Genomic DNA, 22,374 nt, shown 5'->3' on the forward strand with positions numbered 1-22,374 from the left:
CAGCCAAGCCTCATTATTATAAACTCTGGTAGATTAGTAAAAGGATATTTTCTCATTGAGGTCTGAAGAATTCCACTGGTTATGATAATGAAGCTTCAAATGGTACCAAGTAGTTTGTCACAGTAAGGGGTTTATGTATTATTGTTTACAAAAATAATTCTGCTGAAGTGCAAATTACTTAGTGATCAATCTGATATAGATAAAGTACTTACATTGATCCAAATTTAGAAATAGACTCAACCCACAATGAAAAAGATTCAACTTGATTAAATTGAATGTTGATTTACCGTCACTTGAATTAGGCCTGGACCACTTAAATGCTGGTCTGAATTACAGTTTATGATTTGCGTTTGTAAAGAAGCCAACTGTATTAACTTGGCTCCACCAGTTAAGAACAGACTATAAATGTGTATTAACGAATAGCAACTATTTACATGGTGATGAGTTTCAATGCTTCCAGATATGACTCTAGGGTCTAGCTGCTGAGACAAGTCCAGACAGGTTGGGGGGGGGGTGAAGCCCCAACTCATTTCCCAATTGGTCAACTTGGATCATATGACCGTTTCAGAAGCTCATCCCTTAATGGAGTGAGCTTCTGAAACACCACACTAACAAAGATTATTGGTTCAATAGTTCCTTTTGTGAAAAAATAACAATACAAGCCAGAACCTACTTCAGCAAATAGTTCTAAGCACTTGAGCTATGATATATCAGCTTGAAGTGAAATGGTTTGGAGGGTGCACCATTTCTTTAGTTCTAAAAAGAATGAGTATTTCACATTGCAACTCATCATTTCAAAACGTGAGAGAATTATAATTCTGATCTCAAGTCATTTTGACAAATTGTTGCTGGGATATGAAAATTGCTCACTGTGCCTTACAACCTTTCCAGTTTAATTTGTGTTAACTTTTATTTTTATGTGGCAAGTGGATGGTCAGCAACAGAGGGAAGTTAAGATGTGACATGTTTGTGAATGGAGAATTGGAGTTGTGATTACGAGAATTGCAAATGGATGACTTGTTCTGGGAAAACCAAGCCAAAAAGGGGGCTCCATAGATTGCTTCCTCCCTTTCTCTTCCTTTTCCTCCTCCTGTTTCTCAGCTGTTCACCATGTAGTCAGTGGCAAGGGCTGTAGTGTTTTGATGGTGAGGTTGTGCAGCATGCAACAAATCTTGACACCCGCCTTGCCGAGTACTGCAGAGTTGTCAATGCTCCATCAAAGTTCTCCAAAACCTACCACATCAGTCTCCGTAGGCTTTCAAAACCTCTGGACAGAACCAAACAACTGTAGCACGTATTCATAGAAATCAATCAGCAACTAAATTGAAAGTACTATTGATTCCTCTAAGTTATGGTGGTTGGGTATCTTCCCTGCTGTGAGTATGTGCCCAGCCATGTGTAATTAAGAGATGGTGTTACCTCGGGTGTTGAGTTCCAAAATGAAAATTCTGGCACCAGATTAGCCCTGATTGAATCATAAGCGTCCTGTATTCCATACTTTGCGCAGATGGTCACTGCATGCGTACTAACACCCTCACTAACATGGCATCTGGTGCCACTCATGTGCCATGGATGCCATTTTAGAGCTTTATGGCTACTCATAGAGCCCAAAGCAATATTCCATGCTGCATTACTTCCCTTTATCTTGCAGCATCCTCTGTTCTTCCACTTTTTGTCTACTTCTAATTTGCCCCTCTCTTCTTTTTGCCTTTGATGGGGAGAAAACCATCATTACCTGTGCACGCTGAAATTCTCTACCTCAACCTTTTTCAATTGCTGTCTCTTTTCCAGGAGTAAAAACCCTCTTCAGACTTCTGTCCATTCATTTCCTCCAAAGCTTCCTCATCTTCCTGTTCAGTGTCAACCACCAACCTTGTTAAGCGCCACAGGATGTTTTGTTCTGTGAAAGGTGTCATTCAAATGTAATTTTGTTAGGGGCCGATTTTACCAAATCGGCTCTAAGTGCCGGGTGCGGTCGTAAATCAGACCCGCGCCCGGCAGCCGCGCTCCAGCGCCCCCATACGCCTTTTTTCAGCGTGGGTCCAGTGGGCGGGGCCTAGCACATTTGCATCTGTCGGAGCACCGACCTGCGCATGCACAGTTCGAAGCCATCAGCACTCAGCGCGCCCGAGTGTGAAAGTCAAAGGCAGCGCTGACAGCATTGCTGTCTGCGCTGTCTTTGACTTTCCCTGGTGGGGGGGGGGGGGGGGGGGGGGGGGGGGGAGGGGGGGTGGGATGTGATGTCTCTTCCCTGGGGGAGGGGATCTGACGTCTCTTCCCTGAGGGGGGGGGAGGGGTAGGGGGGGATCTGATGTCTCTTTCCTGGGGTGGGGGTAGGGGGGGGATGTGATGTCTCTTCCCTGAGGGAGGGGGTGGGGGGGATGTGACGTCTCCGCCCCCCCCCAGGGGCAGAGACGTCACATCCCCCCCCTACCCCACCCCCCCCTCAGGGAAGAGACGTCACATCCCCCCCCCCCTCAGGGAAGAGATGTCACGTTCCCCCCCCCTACCCCCCTCCCCCCCTCCCCCCTCAGGGAAGAGATGTCACATCCCCCCTTAGTTTTCCTGCACGCCATTGCCCATGATAATGGCATGTCGGTGCTGGAAAGAAATAGAAGAACATTATAACACACTGCCATGGAACATTTGCTTCATAATCTCTCTCCTGGTTTTTAAAACCACTTCGCCTCCGTATTATGTTTTTAAGGACATGAAGAAACCAGTTTGGTAACTCGCTGAGATTATCTACTTGTGAAGATCTCTAGATGATTAATCCTCCAATCGTCCTTTTTTTGTATGCTTACATTTTTACAATTTCTTTTGACAGCATTGCTAAGACCAGGAGTCCAGAAGTTGAATGTGTGGCGAATCTTTAAGTTTAAGTTAATTTATTGGTGTCACAAGTAGGCTTACATTGACATTGCAATGAAGTTCCTGTGAAAATCCCCAAGTTGCCACACTCCAGTGCCTGTTTGGGTACACTGAGGGAAAATTTAGCATGGCCAATGCACCCAACCAGCACATCTTTCGGACTGTGGGAGGAAACCGGAGCACCCAGAGGAAACCCACACAGATACAAGGAGAATGTGCAGACTCCGCATGGACAGTGACCCAAGCCGGGAATTGAAGCTGCGTCCCTGGTGCTGTGAGGCAGCTGTGCTAACTTCTGTGCCACCGTGCAATCTCATGTATAAATGGCAATCCCATGGAACTGCACTGTGCTTTGCCATCTTATTTTTCAACTTGGTCAATTAACAGTTGGTTGATTACACAATTGACAATGATTTTTCTCGCAAGATTTGTTAGTAATTGAGCAAAAAATGTTTGAATTGAATGAAAAGCTAGGATCACATTAATATAATGAAATACAGCTATCCAAGGAATAAATATATCACCAAGTGCGGACCAGATACGGACAAGGAAAGACATGGGTTCATCCCTAATCTTTGCTGTTGGATAAACTCAGCTAAAGCAGCAGTAGGCCCAAGCAGGTCTGAATTTGAGATGAGGAAATTGATTGCCAGGGTATATGCTCAGGGTTCTTCCTTTTTCCCTCTCTCACGTCACTTTTGCTGGAAAGTGCATGATTGCGGGGGTGGGTAAAATTTCTCATGCTGCCCATGATCTAACAATCTGTTGAAACTCACTGCCTTAGCTTTCACATGATTGTTTGGGTGAGATGCCAAAGCATTGATGTGCAACAAGAAGGAAGAAAATTGAAAAGATCCTAAGAAAAACCTGTTCAATGAAAAAGAATTGAAGGCTATAGGTTGATAAGGTGCATAACGGTAACCTTCATCACAATAAACGTTCAAAGTGGTTCCAGGACATTGGAACAGCCTTGGGAACCAGCAAAAGTGAAACAAAACTGCTAAGAAGAAAAAAAGTTAAAACAATTTGGAATGTCTATCAGGAGAAATTAGAAAAGAAAATATTTTTGAAACTTAATTAATAAGTGTTAAAGAATGCAGAAGGAGATTTCCTTCAGAGCTGCAGGATTGTGGGCGGGTTAAGCCCCACCCACAAGCTTCTGCAGTGTGATTCGGAATCCCTCCTATTTTTCAGGCAGAGTGCGTATGGGGGCACCTGAGAACGGGTCTAAAAGTCAGATCTGAAACACTCCCAGTTTCAAGTCCGCCCAGCACTTAGAATCAAAATGGTAAAATAGGGCCCAATGTGTTTACCAAATTCATTATTGGTGCCTTGTACCTTGTCCAGTAAATATGCCATGGAATTATATCATTATAATAGCATGACATCACAGACTGTTATTTGGGGAAAAAATCTTATTTATTTGCAGATCTATGAACATTTTAGTACTCTACATGAGGTTGCACTTCTGCTTCCCACCAGATCTCAGTTACTTGATCAGATGATATTGCATCATCATTATATTAGCCATTACATTAGTATCAGGTGCTCCTGATGTTAACTCTTTATTCTACATCTCCCCCAACAAGTCTTTATCCTAACTATATACACCTCCCCTTTATTTCCCAATAAAGCCTCAGACTTCACAGGGTAAGTCCCTGTGGTCCCTTGACCAATCTCCCTGATCTGGTCCTGAATTTGTTTTGAGGTTGAGGATGAATTATACTCTTCTGTCATTCAATAGAAATGGCTTTCTCTTGGATGATTGTAGAGTTTCTACTTGTTTCTTGTTACTTGTTTCTATCCAGATCTCAACTATTTGTAGAAGGATTCATTGCTTTCCTTCTCAATTATGACAAGGTGCTTCGGTTCCATTTGATAGTTCTCTGGTTTGTCTCAATTCTGTAAGATCTCAGTGTGGAGTTCTTACATTACAATGTTTTCTTCCTGTTGATTTCATATCCACACTCTCTCCCCAGGCTGTAGTACTTTTGAGTCTTGTGCCCTGTGCCTGAGGTTGAAATTACGAGTTTGACTGTCACTTCAGGACATAGAAAATAGGAGCAGGAGTAGATTATTCAGCTCCTCGAGCCTGCTCTGCCATGCAACTAGAATGGCACAGGATCCTGGGAAGACAACTAGTCATAGTGGGAGGGAGAGGAAGATTAAGAAACCCTAGGCATTTCGTGGGCATGGGTGAATATGGGCACTATTACAATAAGGTGTCACCATTTTGTTCTGAATGTTTGTCCATAAATTTCATTTTGTTCATCAACAGAGCCGCCACCCTGTCTCTTCATGCCACCAAACTTGGGGGAAGACCTCGTTCTCCTGGTGTCTCTCCCCTATTGAGTGTGGGAATGGTAGCGCTATGTCCCTGCCACCCTTTTGCCAGCCCCCACTAGGGAAGGGCACTCCCTCAGCTGCTATATGGACAGGAATGCAGGAAGGAGGACATGGGAGGCGCTGCCTGCGTACCAGCCTTCACAACCCATTTAAAGCAAGGGGCATGAAGGTAAGATAAAACCTGCAAGTGACCCTCCCGAACCCTCTCCCTGAATGGTGATTCTATGACTCCTACCCCGGCCCTGGGTTGAACCCCTTCAGAAGTGAAGGCACCAGATTCACGCTTTTGTAGACCTGTTGTAAATGACACTGGTGTGATGTCATGCCGGCGCCAGCTTAAAATTCTGTGCGGGCTCAATATCCAGAGAGAGTGCTCGCTAATAACATGCTAATGTATTAAAATGAGCATTCTGAGGTCCCACAGTGTGTATCACACTATCCCACTGGTGAGGGGCCAGGAAAATTGAAGCTCAGCAGTGTGAATTGCGCTCTCCGGATTTTGAGCATGTGCCGCCACCATTGCTGCAGATGGAGAGTGCGGGCTCAAAATCAACCCCATAGTGTCCAAGTTCCATTTATAACTAGATTTTCAAATTCTTGTGCACACGTATGCATGCTGCAAGGGCATACCAGAAAATCCTTGGTTCGATAAGGGAAAATCACCCCTTCCAATTGCACTGTTGCTGTAAAGCAAAACGTTTTGCATCCCGTGACAGTTAAAATGGCTGAATCTTGCAGTCAGTGGCAAAGTGATAACACTCATCACTAATGTTGAAGAAAACTGACCATTAGGATCTCACAATCTTTGTGGCATTTCCTGACATTACTTTAATTCCAGCATCTCCAGCTTCCAGAAATGGTGATGTCACCAAGCATGCGAAGCAACCATTCATATTGAAGAATTCTCACAAATAGCAAACATAGAAGTAAAAACCACTAATATTCCTTCATTTTAATTACTTTATAGACAGTGAAATAAAGTTAGGGAAATGTATATTTGATCAAGGTAGAAGCTAAAATTTCATAAACATCCATAGAATTTTCATCAGAATGGAAGCATTTTATATTCTACAGTGCTGAAATGAGTTTTTCAGGGCCAGAGAGGCAGTTTATTATAAATGAGTAATTTCTACACCTTAAAAAAGACACAGTTCCACCTCATTCAATAAGGTGTAACCTTTTCACGGAATTTTGAAATAAGACTTATAGCAATAAAATATATGCAGCGTATGGGCAGCACGGTGGCACAGTGGTTAGCACAGCTGCCTCACAGCACCAGGGACCTGTGTACAATTCCCAGCTTGGGTTACTGTCTGTGTGGAGTCTGCATGTTCTCCCCGTGTCTGCGTGGGTTTCCCCGGGTGCTCCTGTTTCCTCCCACAGTCTGAAAGTTGTGCTGGTTAGGTGCAATGAGCCTCAATGTACCCGAACAGGTGTTGGAGTGAGGCGACTAGAGGATTTTCACAGTAACTTCATTGCAGTGTTAATGCAAGCCCTACTTATGACTAATAAATCAATTTTACTTTAAAATAGAAGTCCATGTCAATTCAAGTGATTTCTAAAGCTTCAGCAATGCACCCTGAACCACTGACAGCAACTTCTGGGCTTCTGTGTTTAATTGGCATGAGTGGAAACCAAAATTTTCAGTTAGTTTCACAGTTGTAATAAAATGGTGGATTCTGACAATTTCACCATTATCACAACCACAAAATCTGGGCAATTGTAAATGGATACTGAGTGAACTATTGATCAGGCCCATCATATTGACATAATTGCTTATCAATGAAAGCTCATGGGATTAATAAGGATGTTGTTAATCAGATCATGAAATATTAGAAAGTGTATTTATTGCTGGTAGCGACTAGGAAAACCCCTCAAAATTGTTTTTCTATTCAACAGCTCTGGATTTCTTTTTGGGCTCTACTAATCTTCAACTGTTAGTCCAGCACTGGCAGACCCCAGGAGAACAGCAGGTCCCAGTTGTGCCCAGTGTTTGTTATTTTTGAGAGCTCCCTGGATACCCAACAAAGGGAGGAACCTCTACCTTTTGTTTACGAAGCAGATGTTGAGAAGCAGCAATTGGGATGTCTAAAGCTGGGAGATCCAACTCCAAAGCCTCAGTCAATAACTAGCAAAGTAGCAATAGTATGTGTAACAAGTGAGTGACACATTGTCAAGGATGCATATTAGTCTCAGCATGAAGTGCCAGAATAATTATCATTAAGCCTCAAATCCAGAATGACTTTGGTATTTTCTTCAAATTTGGTCAAAGGATGTGAGAATTATTGTCAATGTCATCATTTGTTTCTCATTCTTAATTTCCTTTGAGAAGGTGATGGTAAGCCTGCTTCTTGAATCACTGCAGTCCAAATGATGTAGGTACACCCACATTGCTGTTGCAGAGGGAATTCCAGGTTATGGACCCAGTGACAATGAAGGAACAGCGGCGATATAGTTCCAAGTCAGATTGGAGGGAAACTTGTAATTGGTGGTGTTCCCATGTATCTGCTGTCCTAGTCCTTCTAGATGGTAAATACTTGGATTGGAATGTACTGCTGAAGGAGGCTTGGCAAGTTGCTGCAATGCACCTTGTAGATAGTGCACATTGTGGTGGAGAGAGTGACTGTTTAAGGTGGTTGATGTGTACTGATGAAAGAGTCCACTTTATCTTGGATAGTGTTGAGCTTCTTAAATATTGTTGAGGCAGCACTCATCCAGGCAAGTGGAGAATATTCCATCATACTCTTTATTTGTGCCTTGTCAATGGTGAAGTCAGGAGGTGGCTCACCTGCCACAGAATTTCCAATGTCTAACCTGCTCTTGTAAACACAAAATTTATATGGCTGGAACAGTTAAATTCCTGGTCAGTTGTAATCTCAAGGATTTTGAGAGTGGACTATTCAGTGACTGTAATGTCATTAAATATCAAGGGGAGATGGTTAGATTATATCTCGTTGGAGATGGTCATTGCCTGGCACAAGATGTTTGGGTCTAGGATACTACTCTGCAGCAATATCTTGTGGCTGAGCTGATTGGCCTCAAACAACCACAACTATCTGACTTTGTGCCAGATATGACTCCAACCAGTGAAGAGTTTTCCCATTAACTTCAATTTAACTAGGGCTCCTTGGTCAAGTGTTGCCTTTATGTCAAGGGACGTCAAGGGACTCTCAATTCACCTCTGAATTTTGACTCTTCAGTCCATGTTTGGACCAAGGCCGTAATAAAATCTGAAGCTGAGTGACTCTGGCTGAACCCAAACTGAAAATCATTGCAGAGGTTATTGGTGAGTAAGTGCTGCTTGATAATACTACTGAAGACCACTTCTATCACTTTGCTGCTGTACTGGAACAGCTTGGCTGGGTAAGTGGCTAATTTTAGAGCACAAGTCTGCACCAGAGCTGGAATGTTATCAGAGCCTATAGCCTTTGCAATGTTTAGTGCACTCAGCCATTTTTTAAAATAGTGCAAAGTGAATTCAATTGGTTGAAGACTGGCATTTGTGTTTCTGGGGATCTCAGGCAGAGACCGAGACAGATCATTCACTTGGCACTTCTGGTTTATGATGGGTGCAAATGCTTCATCCTTGACTTTTGCACTGATGCATTGAGCTCCTCTGTTATTGAGGATGGGGCTATTTTCGGAATCTCATCTTCCACTTACCAGTAGTTGTTTAATTATCCACTGCCATTCTGCTTTGCCAGCATGAGGACCAGGGTTCGGGGTGGCATGGTGGCACAATGGTTAGCACTGCTGCCTCATAGCACCAGGAACACGGGTTCAATTCTGGCCTTGGGTCAGTCTTTGTCCAGAGTTTGCACGTTCTCTCCATGCCTGCGTAGGTTTCCTCTGGGTGCTCCAGTTTCCTCCCACAGTCCAAAGATGTGCAGGTTAGGTTGATTGGCCATGGGAAATTGCCCCTTAGTGTCAGGGGGATTAGCTAGCTAAATATGTGGGGATGTGGGGATAGGGCCTGGGTGGGATTGTTTGTCAGTGCAGGCTCAATGGGCTGAATGGCCTCCCTCTGTACTGTGAGGATTCTATGGGGCCGATTTTACCAAATCGGGACTAGCCGGGTCCGGTCGTCAAACGGATCCGCGCCCGGCAGCCGCACTCCAGCGCGCCCATACGCCTTTTTTCGGCACTGGTCTGTTGGACGGGGCTTAGCACTGTTGGAGCGGCCAGAGCTCCAACTGCGCATGCGCAGTTCGGAACAGACCGCAGGCAGTGCGCCCGGGCGTGAAAGGCAAAGCAGCACAGACAGCAGAGAGGATGAAAGGAATTCCCTTTGGAGGATAATGTCCACGTTATAATCACAGGAACTAAAAACCTGACAGTCCAAAATCTGGGATAATATTACAGGACACGGATGGGGGATACATTTTGCCCCCCCTCCCCCCCCCCCCCCCCCAGGGGCAGACACATCACTCCTCTTCTCCATCACCCCCCCACCCTCCTCCCCCACCCCCCACCCCCCGCCAGGGAAAGGCAGAGCAAGGCCAGGAACGTGCAGGAGGCTGTCGACGGATTGCAGATCGGAAGGATGGTGAAGGGAGGCCAGTGATCAAGCTAGTCGGGGGTGTGCCTCCCAGGGGGGTCCGATCCCGGGGAGGGGGGGTGGGGGGTGGTGGTCTGCCGGTGGGGCCTGCCTCCCAGGGGGGTCCTATCGGGGGGGGGGGGCTGCCGGGGTGGTTCGCGGGGAGGGTCCGCGAAGGATGGTCGGGGGGGATTGGCTTCAGCGGTTCCCCTGCTGTATTGGAGTCCCATTCGGACTTTTATTTAGCAGGTCGTTTAATGCGCGGATGCGAAATGGACCGCAACCTGGTAAAGTCGGGTTCGTCGGTAAAGTTGGGCGCGAGCTTCATTAAGTCGATTTAAATGCGTGCAAATGCATTTAAGTCGTCGCGCCGGCCGATTCGGGTGCGCGCCAGACCCACGCCCGGATCGGGGCTCGGTAAAGACGCGATCTGCCATGAGTCGGGCGCAGATCGCGTTTTAGGCCCCACGGCCAACTTTACCGTGATCTCGCGCCTGAAAATGGGCGTGAAAGTTTGGTAAAATCGGGCCCTATGATTCATGTCTGGGTTTGGCAGGTCTTTAGAGCTTTGATCTGTTCTATTGGTTGTGGGATCACTTTGCCCTATTGTATGCTGCTTTCACTGTTTAGCATTCATGTAGTGCTGTGTTGCAGCTTCACCAGGTTCGAACCTCAATTTTAGTTATGGCTGATGCTGTTCCTGGCATGCTTTCCTGCACTCCTTATATTGGAACCAGATTGACCCCTTAGTTTGATGGTTATGATAGAGTAAAATTCCAGATTGTGCTTGAATATAATTTTGCTGCTGCTGATGGCCCACAGTGCCTCATGGATGCCCAGTTTTGAGCTACTAGATCTTTTCTGACTCTATCCCATTTAGCATGTGGTAGTGTCACACAACATGATGGAAGATATCCTCGTGAGAAGACATCTTCACAAGGTCTATGTAGTGGTCACTGCTGACAATATCACAATAAAATTAAATGAAACATTATAAGCCTGTAATTATTTTTGTTGACATTAGATGCAGCATACTCAATTTATCCAATGCATGATTATGATAAAGTCTGCTAATTTAGTGAAGGCATTAAACCTTTTAAGAGAAACCACCTGATTCATTCCTTTATGAAAATAATGGATATCACAAAAATGCATTGGGTTCCATCACCAAAAATAACTTTCAGACTATAATGCTGAATATTATAAAGGTGATTTGAAGGAGGATCAGCAGCACATTGGGCTAGAAACCAGTCTTTTCATCACTGGGACCTTGGTTTGTATCCAGCCCAGGCAGATGGAATGAAAATATCTTCTCTCTGCTGAATATAAAGGTCCAATGTGAAATGAGTGTTGGTAATCTCATTTCTTAAGTGGTGTGTGCATACAGTAAAGGTGCAAATTGCATTAAATAAACCATCTTGGAGAACCCTTAGGATGGCCAATGTGAAAATAATCATGTTTACCATGCTGCAGTAGGGAATGCTTTTCTAAGGTTTGGGTTGTTTAGACAGAATAGAAAGATTTTTTACTCTGCATCTGCTACATGCCATACTTGACCTGGAAGTGTTTGCTGCTGACACTGGGCTTGCAAAAGAGGAAATGTGTTGCATTCTTTGGCAATGAATCAGCCTCCTTGAAGTGTGTATAAAAATAAACACAAAAATATGTACACAAATAAAGTAGTAATGTAAGTGAAAGCTTGATTATGTTGATATATGAACAGAAGTTTCACTATTATATTTTATAACTAATAAACTATTTAAAATCTTCACAGTTTTGGCTTTCTTACTGATAAACTACAGTAATTCCCTCAGGGATCAACAGAAAAGCACATTGTCATGGGAATGTAATGATATACGAACCATTGTTTTCTGATCCTCTTTAGTGCAGGTTACCTCCCGTCATGCTGTGCAAATCCCTACTATTTTACAGGTGGAGAGACCTTACAGCAACTGACACAGACAGATGACATATTTATTAGCTTGTCAAAGACTCCCTTGTTCATGGAACACTCACCTAGCGAAACAAAACAATCAGTTTTTCATTGGATAATTTGTATGGCTCCCATTGCGAGCCTCAGCAAAGTGCTTGATGAGGCATAAAATGATGATTAATTAATTTACTGCTCAGTTGATCATCAAACTGAGAGGTTTATGATTCTCTCAGCGGTCATTGGTCTCTATTCAATGTGCAGCAGCATGAAGAGTCTTTACTCCAGCCTACTGCTGCCTTTGGTTTGACCTAAAGCATTGCATCCTGACTGAAAGTTTCACAGCACAACATCCATACAGATAGTGGACCCTCTCTTCTACCCTGCAGAAACAAAGAGGGTTTTCACATATCCCATTACACAATCAATTAATCAAGTTAAGTTTGTCTGATGTTGTTATCTTTGAGTGGAAGCTTAATATACAATAGGTTCTTTAACACGTACAGAATTGACCGGTTTGATTAGTTGAGCAAATATTAACTGTTGATAGAATTATAATGTTAATAAATGTATCAGCATGACAATACTCATGACAAAGTGATGACAATCAGATAGACAATGATGTAAAAATATTTATTTGGCGAGAGTAATGAGAATATAGATGGAGATGAACACAACAAGAATTACAATCCCTTTAAGTGATAACAACAAGCTTTCCCAGAGGCAGTTTTGTCACCATTTCAACAGAAACATGCTGTAGGACCTTTCTTACAAGACAATTACTGCATTTTAATGGTGCATGCTACCAACAGTAAATGGTCTAGTGGAAGCAAGGCAATAGCATGGAAAATGTCAACATACGTTATATTGTTGTCTTGAGAAGGCTCAAAAGTTTTGTTGTGTAGTTTTTAATTGCCAGCCAAAAATCTACATTTGTTTTTACAAATGCTTCAGCTTCATGAAACAATGCTGCATTCCTTAAGTCATTGAAGCAGCATTCAAGTTCTGGGGGAGGCATATACTGTGAGGTGAATAAACACTCCAGAAGCTTTGTGAGACTTGTCTGGCATGTAGCACGTTAAATACATACTGCATTGGCACAGAAATGAAAGAAAGCAGGGAACCAGGTGGGGCAGCCAAGGCCCTAATGAGATGGCATCTGCTCCCATTTCATGTTTCCAGTTCCACAGCAAATACATTGATAGATAACCAAAACTTGGAGAGCCAGCCAAACTCGCAGAATGTGTACTTGTCATTTTAACAAACCTTCACTATGCAAGCAAACAGTGGATAAAAATGTGGGTGCGCTTTTCAACATTTTCATTCTTATTTCATCCAAAGGACATCATTCCTTATCCTTGGGCCCAAAGATATAATCAAGCCAGGGTATCAAATCACTAAAAATGTCAGAATTCCAGGAGCAACGATCATATAGGAGCTAAGCCACAGGACTAGTAATATAAATGCACAAGGTAAATGCTCTGTGAACATTGGTTTATCCCATCATGGAAGCTGGTGGAATTTGAATTCAATAAATAAATCTGTGGCATTTTTAAAGGATAAGCCTGCAAATGGTGAAGGTACAAACAAACAAGAACTTTATTAGAAAAGTGTTTACTCTACAGGCTGTTGGGATAGACTGCTCATTTGCCCGTGAAAACGTCTGATGACATCATCAATGGACCACATGATTGGCTTCTTAAAGTGCTCTTGTTCCTACTAGGCACAAACACAAATGCACAACACTTTCCTCCCCCTTTACATTGGAGATTCCTGCACTGAAGCACAATATAATATTAACAATCAAAATTTACAACATGAGCAATTAAAAAACACAACAGTCATTAGGTTTGATGTTTCAAAGGATATTGATTTCTGGGTGCTTATTGGCAATCCTCAAGTGTCTACTTTCCTGTGTTGACTGTAACCTTGGGTGTTCTTGGTTTAGCTTGGACGTTGCCCATGGTTGTCACAACCAGAGTTGACATAGTGTTCTGAGGTTGACTAAATGTTGAAGTGTTCTCAGCTGAGGTACTGTCTTCCGCAGTTGTTTCTGGTATTGTCAGGTTCTCAGGAATGTTTGGCACAGTTTGTTTTGGACTCTTGTTTGAGTCTGTCTCTGGCAAATTAGTTCGAGCTGCTAAAAGTTGATCAGCGTTTCTTCTCCACACCATATTGTCCCAAGTTTAAACTGTGTAGTAGATTGGTCCTGTCTGTGCTACTACGATGGCAGGTACCTATTTCTCATTGGTGGTACAGTTCCATGCCAATATTTCCTGATCTTTCTGAGAAACATGGGCCAGGATTCTCCCAAAAAATTCTAAGTCCCCAATTCGCGTGAAAATGGGAGTAACTCCCGCTGGTTTATTTAGCAGTATTTTCAGATTGAATCTCCCACACTCTGAGCACTTCAAAGTGCCCCAGTGGGATTCACTCTGGAAGTCTGTGCGCAGGGCCTATTCTCACTGGAAAGGCTGGCAGCATAGCGCTGAGCAGAGATATTGATGTGTTTCTGCATTGCCGGCCTCCCGATCGCTGGCCAAGCCAACTGCAACACCCTATCACTGGCCTTCCGACTCCCTCCCCCCCACCCCCTGGATCGTTGGCCTCCTGGACCTCTCCAGGCCAGCCCCACTACTCCCCCACTCTCCTGGCCCACCCTGATCACCCTGACCCTCCACTCAGCCAGCCCTGATCTCCCAATCCCCTCGCCCCAACAGTCATAGAGTCATAGATTCATAGAGGTTTACAGCATGGAAACAGGCCCTTCGGCCCAACTTGTCCACGCCGCCCTTTTCTTTTAAAACCTCGAAGCTAATTCCAATTGCCCGCATTTGGCCCATATCCCTCTATACCCATCGTACCCATGTAACTATCTAAATGCTTTTTAAAAGATAAAATTGTACCCGCCTCTACTACTACCTCTGGCAGCTTGTTCCAGACACTCACCACCCTCTGTGTGAAATAATTGCCCCTCTGGACACTTTTGTATCTCTCCCCTCTCACCTTAAACCTACGTCCTCTAGATTTAGACTCCCCTACCTTTGGGAAAAGATATTGACTATCTACCTTGTCTATGCCCCTCATTATTTTATAGACCTCTATAAGGTCACCCCTCAGCCTCCTATGCTCCAGAGAAAAAAGTCCCAGTCTATTCAGCCTCTCCTTATAACTCAATCCATCAAGTCCCGGTAGCATCCGAGTGAATATTTTCTGCACTCTTTCTAGTTTAATAATATCCTTTCTATAATAGGGTGACCAGAATTGCACACAGTATTCCAAGTGTGTCCTTACCAATGTCTTGTACAACTTCAACAAGACGTCCCAACTCCTGTATTCAACATTCTGACCGATGAAACCAAGCGTGCCGAATGCCTTCTTCACCACTCTGTCCACTTGTGACTCCACTTTCAAGGAGCTATGAACATGTACCCCTAGATCTCTGTGTTCTGTAACTCTCCCCAACTCCCTACCATTAACTGAGTAAGTCCTGCCCTGGTTCAATCTACCAAAATGCATCACCTCGCACTTGTCTAAATTAAACTCCATCTGCCATTTGTCAGCCCACTGGCCCAATTGATCAAGATCCCGTTGCAATTGGAGATAACTTTCTTCACTGTCCACTATGCCACCAATCTTGGTGTCATCTGCAAACTTACTAACCATGCCCCCTATATTCTCATCCAAATCATTAATATAAATGACAAATAACAGTGGGCCCAGCACTGATCCCTGAGGCACACCACTGGCCACAGGCCTCCAGTTTGAAAAACAACTCTCTACAACCACCCCCTGGCTTCTGTCAAGAAGCCAATTTTGGATCCATTTAGATACCTCACCCTGGATCCTGTGAGATTTAACTTTATGCAACAGCCTACCATGCGGTGCCTTGTCAAAGGCCTTGCTAAAGTCCATGTAGACAACATCAACTGCACTGCCCTCATCTACCTTTTTGGTTACTCCTTCAAAAAACTCAATTAAATTTGTGAGACATGATTTTCCACTCACAAAGCCATGCTGACTGTCCCTAATCAGTCCTTGCATCTTTAAATGCCTGTAGATCCTGTCTCGCAAAATACCTTCCAACAATTTACCCACCACAGATGTGAGGCTCACTGGCCTGTAGTTCCCAGACTTTTCCCTGCAGCCCTTTTTAAACAAAGGCACAACATTTGCCAGTCTCCAATCTTCAGGCACCTCACCTGTGACTATCGATGATTCAAATATCTCGGCGAGGGGACCCGCAATTTCCTCCCTAGCCTCCCACAATGTCCTGGGATATATTTAATCAGGTCCCAGGGATTTATCTACCTTGATGCGCTTTAAGATTTCCAGCATCTCCTTCCCTGTAATATGTACACTCCTCAAGACATCACTATTTATTTCTCCAAGTTCCCTGACATCCATGCTTTTCTCAACAGTAAATACTGATGAGAAATATTCATTTAGGATCTCACCCATCCCTTGTGGATCCGCATCTAGATGTCCTTGTTGATCCTTAAGAGACCCAACTCTCTCCCTTGTTATTCTTTTGCCCTTTATGTATTTGTAGAAGCTCCTGGAACTCCCCTTCCTCCCCATGCCAGCAGCCCCTCCCCCACCCAGATGGCCAGCCCTGATCGCCATTCACCTTCCCTCCTTCCCTCTGCCATTAATACATTTGCAGAGTGGCAGCGGGACCTCACCCACCACTCCTTCCCCTTCCCCCACTGATCACCCCCTATAGGCCCCGCTCCAATATGATCTGCCCCCTCTGGCCCCACCCCTTTGACACTGTTCTGACCCCCGGCACAGTCCAAGGGGGGCCATTAGTACTGCCCAATGCCCAGTGGGTACTGCCAAGGTGCCCCTTGGGCAATGCCAGTTTTCCCCTTGGGCAGTGCCGGGGGGCATCTGAGCCCCAAACAGGCACTACCTCCGACTTATCCTCAGCCACAGTGGAAGGACTTCATGGGAGTGGCTGTGAGTGTAGAGCACCGTGTCGGTAATGTCACTTTGTGCGTCACCTGGTTGGTTATGATGTGAATAATAGTGAAATGTTAAGCAACCACTGGGTAAGTTGTTGCACTAACTGACTTACGTGGTTCCATTTTATGTTGGTGAAACACAGGAGAATGGGAAGTGAGGATTGGTAGAGCGATGGATTGTACTGGTGAAGATTGTGTAAGGTGGAGTGTCTGCAGTCTTCCTGCCCCTTCGACCTCACCCCTTGGCCAGATGTCCAGGGGTTTGCCACTGCTCCTGCTGATACTGCTCATCATCACTTATCAGAGCATGCTCAGATAAGCTTGATCCCATTTCCTCTAATGCCCTTCCTTCAGTGCAAATGGAATGTGGAGTCTTCCTGAACCTCCCCATTCTCCAGTGCTATTAGCCCTTGAGCCCTATTAACAGAAGGGTCTGTTCATCCCCATCGCCCCCACAGAATTCCCTGGCCACAAACTCAGATATGTGAAAGACAATTCTTCTCATGGTGACCGAAGGCCTTCCCTGAGCATTCCTGCGACAATACTGCTCCTTGCTGCTGTCCTGCTATCCCAACTCACTTCCCACTCTCCCTCTGCTTCCTTCTTCCTGGCTCTGACCGTGGCCACCTGATTATAGTGAGTGGGTTGTCCTTTCCCACTCCTGGTGCTGCAGTTTAAACTCGAGGCGTACAAGCTTCACATTGTGAAACTTAGGGTGGGTTAGAGCAACCGCCTGCCCCCTTTCCAGCCCTCAGTACAAAAATGCTACCCCTCATTCTCAATGTCCATTATGGATCGGCTGCAAATGCTGGCCTTGCCAGCAGCAACTCACATCCCATGAACAAATACAGCAGGTGTTACTTCTCGTAAGGGGATCTCTTGCAGCTCAGCAGTGCAATGTAAAAGTCACAGTTATGGGCGGAATTTTCTGGCTATTCACAACCGCGGGATTTTCTGGTCCCGTTGCAGTAAAGGGAGATTTGGCTTGCAATGGCAGCGGGACGTGAATGGACTGAAAATTCCAGCCATGAGATTTATTTCAGTCATTTTTATGTTTTGATTTTTTTTTGCCAATTGCAGTACTGAAGTTTGAGACGTTACCTTGGAATTTCATCAGCAACTGGAAAATTCTAAACAGCACGTTTGCCTTTCTATATTTCCATGCATTTATGTAATTACATTCCTGCTGGACATGTTTTAAACCTTTAATTGACAGATGGAATTGTTAATGCATTTGTTAATAGTCAGTCTTTGTTGTGAGGTGTTTGATTAATCTTCAGAGTCTCCGTTATAATCTTCTCATTGTCATAGACTTTCTCTGTACTGTGTTCATTTTGAATTATTTTGATCAAAATAACTGCACATAATAATTTTCTTGAATATTCAATCATGTTCATGGAATGTGAGTATCACTGGCAAGGCCTGCATTTGTTGCTATCCCTAATCACTCTTGAGAAGGTGATGATGAACCACTGCAGTTCATGAGGTAAATAGAGTGCAATGGAAAGCTATAAATACCAAAATTTATGTTGTGAATATTATTATAAAATCATCAACTTACATTGCTTACCTTGCCTTTAAAGACACTAGAATTTCACAACCAAACATGTAGGGAGCTACGAAGGTAGGTGAGCCAAATAAATGGATTTTAAGGGATAACTTAAAGGAGCAGCAGAGAAATTTAGGAAGGGAATTCCAGAGCTTAAAGTTCAGCAGTTGAAGACACACCTGCCAATGCTGGAGCAATTAAAATTTCTGATATTCGAAAGTTGGAATTAGAGGAGTGTAACTGTCTGAGCGGGTTGTGGGGCTGGAGGAAAATACAGAGAAAAGGAGGTGTGAGGCCATGCAGGGACATCAGAACAAGGGTGAGGATGTTAAAATCAAGGCATTCCTTAAGTGGGGGCCAATGTAGATCAGTGAGCACAGGAGTAACGGGGGTTGGAACTTGGTGCAAGTCAGGTAATGGCAGCAGAGTTCCGGATGGCCTCACATTAGGATATGGGGGACCAGCAAAGGGTGCATTGGAATAATCAAAATGAGAGGTAACAAAGCACACAGGGACATTTGAGCAGATGAGCTGTGATGGAAACAGAGTTAGGCAATGTTATGCAGGTGGAAATAGGCTGTCTTTGTTATGGCATTCAGATATTGGTTCATGAACTCATTTCAGGATCAACTGACATCCATTCATCATCCCTCCTAATATCTTTTGCCTTGGCTTGGTGCTGAATTTTGACTGATGGGGCTTTTGGGCAATACCTGTGAATGTTTTTGTATTGAAAGGTTGCTTATATAAATGTAAGTTGTTGAGTTGTCAATAGTGCCACTCACTGGAAATTGGAAATGTTGATTGTAAATCAAGTTTAACATTTTGGCTAGGGTAAATATATCGTACACTCTGCATAATCTCAACTGACACACTGATCTGTAGCTATGGGAATTGATTTAAATTTGAGTTTAACTAATTATTACAGAATAACACCAGAGTATTCATCATACCTCTTCCTTGATTCTTTCAATGCAAGTAGCGTAAAAACTGTTTTTTGATAATATTCTGACCAAAAATAATAAAAAATAGATGAAGCAACGATAAGTGTAGTGCAACATCTACACTTCAGTCTTACATTGTATTTTTACAGCAGGTAAAATAATGAAGAAATCAATGTATATTTTTCTGTAACTAACAGCAACTGCAATTCAGGAAAAATCCATTGACTGTAAAACTCTTTGTAATATTCCAAGCACATGATAAGGCATGTAGAAATGAAATTCTTTCTATCTTACACCACTTGTTTTACAACTTTCCAAAATGACAGCAACAACATTGACAGTGTATAGGGTAGCACTGATAAAGTACTACATTGCCTGAAGTGCCAGGTTTTGGATAAGATATTAAAATAAGAGCCGTTCTTCCTACTCCAGTACATGTGAAATATTCTGTTACTGTTATATAATGGGAATTCTCCCAGTATCCTGGCCAACATTCCTTCCCATTTAATAGCACCAAAAATATATCCTCTGGTAAGCCATTCATTTGTAATTTGTGAGAATTTCCTGTGCATAATTTTCCAACTTGTTTTGTTCACTCTGTACTGCATGTGTTATTGAGTGGTTGCATAGCACGCTAGTTGACCAGCTTCTAAGCTATGGAATCCCCAAACCACTCGACCTCCCACTCTTCCTTTAAAACTCTCTCTCTTTGACCAAGCCTTTGATCAACTGTCCTATTATCCATCCCCAGCTCTGAAGAAGTCATATCGGCTCAAAACATTAACTTTATTTCTCACTCCACAGATTTTGCCAGAGCTGCTGAGTTTTTCCCCAACATTTTCTGTTTCTAATTCTATTATCTCCTCATATTTCTTGTTGTCAGATTTCATTTGATAATGTTCCTGCAATGTACTTTGGGATGTTTTACTGTGTTACTATATATGAATGTAAGTTGCTCTTGTTGTTCTTTGCACCCTGTAAGGTCCTCAGTAAATGCAGGTTCTTTCTTCTGTATGTATATTACAATATAACTATGACACGCTTTAAACAAGAGGGGGATTAATTTAGTCAGATGGTGAAACAGAGGCTAAATGGAGGTTGATAAGAAACAATTGTTTGTAAGGCTAGATTTGGCACCCAGTGTTTAGGCTAATTGATGCTTATCATGATTTAAACATGCTTGCAGCTACTGGAACTGAAAACCTCAGGTCTAGTACTCAAACACTGATAGTTTGCAATTTTCCAGGGGTTGTATGTATATATAGCCTACCCTCACCCATTTCCACCTAAGATGAGGGGTGCAATGGCTGCAGGTGGACTCATGCTGCTAAGAGCCAGAAGGAGAGGGCACAAGGTCTTTGATGCAGCATTAGAGATCCTGGTTGAGAAAGTAGAGAGGAGGAGGAATGTCTTTTACCCACAGAGTGCATGGAGGCCAGGTGATGCAACAGATCGTGGAAGGAGATTTCGCAGGAAGTCACAGCCCAAACCTCAGGACATAGAGTCATAGAGCACTAATGTGACCCTAATGTGCAGAGCGGGCTGCACGGTGGGGGTGAACTGAGAATTGAGATGGGATTGTTGTGGGGGGAACCTAATGGTGTGATGTTGGGTCTATTCTCCTCCAGCAATGGAAAGCCTCAAAGGCTATGATGTGGCAGAAAAGCCAATGGTGCAGGTGATTAATGATGATTTAAACGTGACTGAATGAGATTTAAGATTGGGTTCTGAATTCAGCAAGTGGTGCACAGGGATCACATACCATCAGATCTCTGACTGCTGATAGGGCCCAAGTAAGGTCTCAGCTTCACCTGTGGAGATCAGCCAAATTTGAGTTGACTTCAGTGTATTTTGCATTGCAGAAAGGGGAAAGGAGGCCATTGTCAGGGTGAGGCAGAAGACCTTAAGTTGAGGAGCAAGAGTTTGTGGGTCGCTTCTGAATATCTGAGGGGCAAAAGCCTATGGGTTATTTTTGGGGGAATGGAGGTTTCAGATTGAGGCCATTGTCTCTCAGCAGAGCAAGCAGAGAGACAGTGCCACAGGATCCAAGGGATTGACAAGGGATCCAGGGGATTTTCCTGCAAAGGCAGCTCACAATAAAGATAGCAGCAGGCATGAAACTCATCCATTGAATTCAACTGGAGCCCACGTGGAAGATGAGTAGCGAAGTGGGAAGGAGGACCAGGTTCCCAAGGAGACAGCAGCAAGTGGGTAAGGATCTAGCTGGGAAGCTGCCAAAGAGCGCAAAATGGATAGACAGAGGGTTTTCACACCAAGATGGGTTCAACTCTGGCCCCATGTCTTCTGGACCTGCTTGAAATACCTCCAGGTGTCAGAGAACCAGTGCCAATCAAGATTATGGCTTTCAAGAAAAATCACCAACAACCTATGTTTGATGGGGCAGAATGAGCTGAACCCAAGAGAGTTAGTGGACACCCAATGCCCATGACCCTGAAAGTCACTGTTGCATTAAATTTTTATGTATCCAACTCCTACCCAGCATCCAATAGAGGCATGTGCAATGACTGACAGTAAGCCAGTCCCTGGTGCAGTGACTCTCCAGCTCATTGCTGCATAAAGGAGGTCACCAATGTATTGCTTAGGAAGGCTGGAGTGTTTTTGCATCCCAGTTCAGCATCATCTGCTTTGCGTTGCACAACCTTGCACTGTAGATGTGAGAGGCCTTGCATCTAGAGGATTTAGATGAGTATCTCTCCTTACCTGATGAGGAGGTGGTGGAAAGGACGGAACAGGCAGGACACGATAATGAGTTCCTTGAAATGGAGGCCAGAGTGATTGGGAAATGCACAAGAAAGAGGCTCAAGAGATTTAAATTCACATAGTCTTCCTGCAATCATGATGTCCTTTGCCTGTCTGCCTAATAAAGCCTCCAACCCATGTTGACATCCACCTTCTTCTACTTGTTACTCACCATCACCGATGGCTCAGACTCTCACTGTCATATCTGAGGTGACGTTGATACTCTGCCTGCCCACACACAGGCATGCAATTGAGGCTACAAGGGCATACATTCCATCTGAAAAGACACCATTTACTGCATCAGTGAACCACATCTCATTATATAACAGCAATTTATTGAAGCATTACTATCAATCTTTAAAATGTGCAAACTCTTAACACCCGTGAACCTGTGGTGCGCCCTGATAATTTTCTTAATGCTCTTATGAGTGCTTCTATGAGGTATGATCTCTGCGTTTGCAGCTGAAGTG

Source organism: Mustelus asterias, chromosome 2 (assembly GCF_964213995.1).
Source record: "Mustelus asterias chromosome 2, sMusAst1.hap1.1, whole genome shotgun sequence".
NCBI classification, from domain to species: Eukaryota; Metazoa; Chordata; class Chondrichthyes; order Carcharhiniformes; family Triakidae; genus Mustelus; species Mustelus asterias.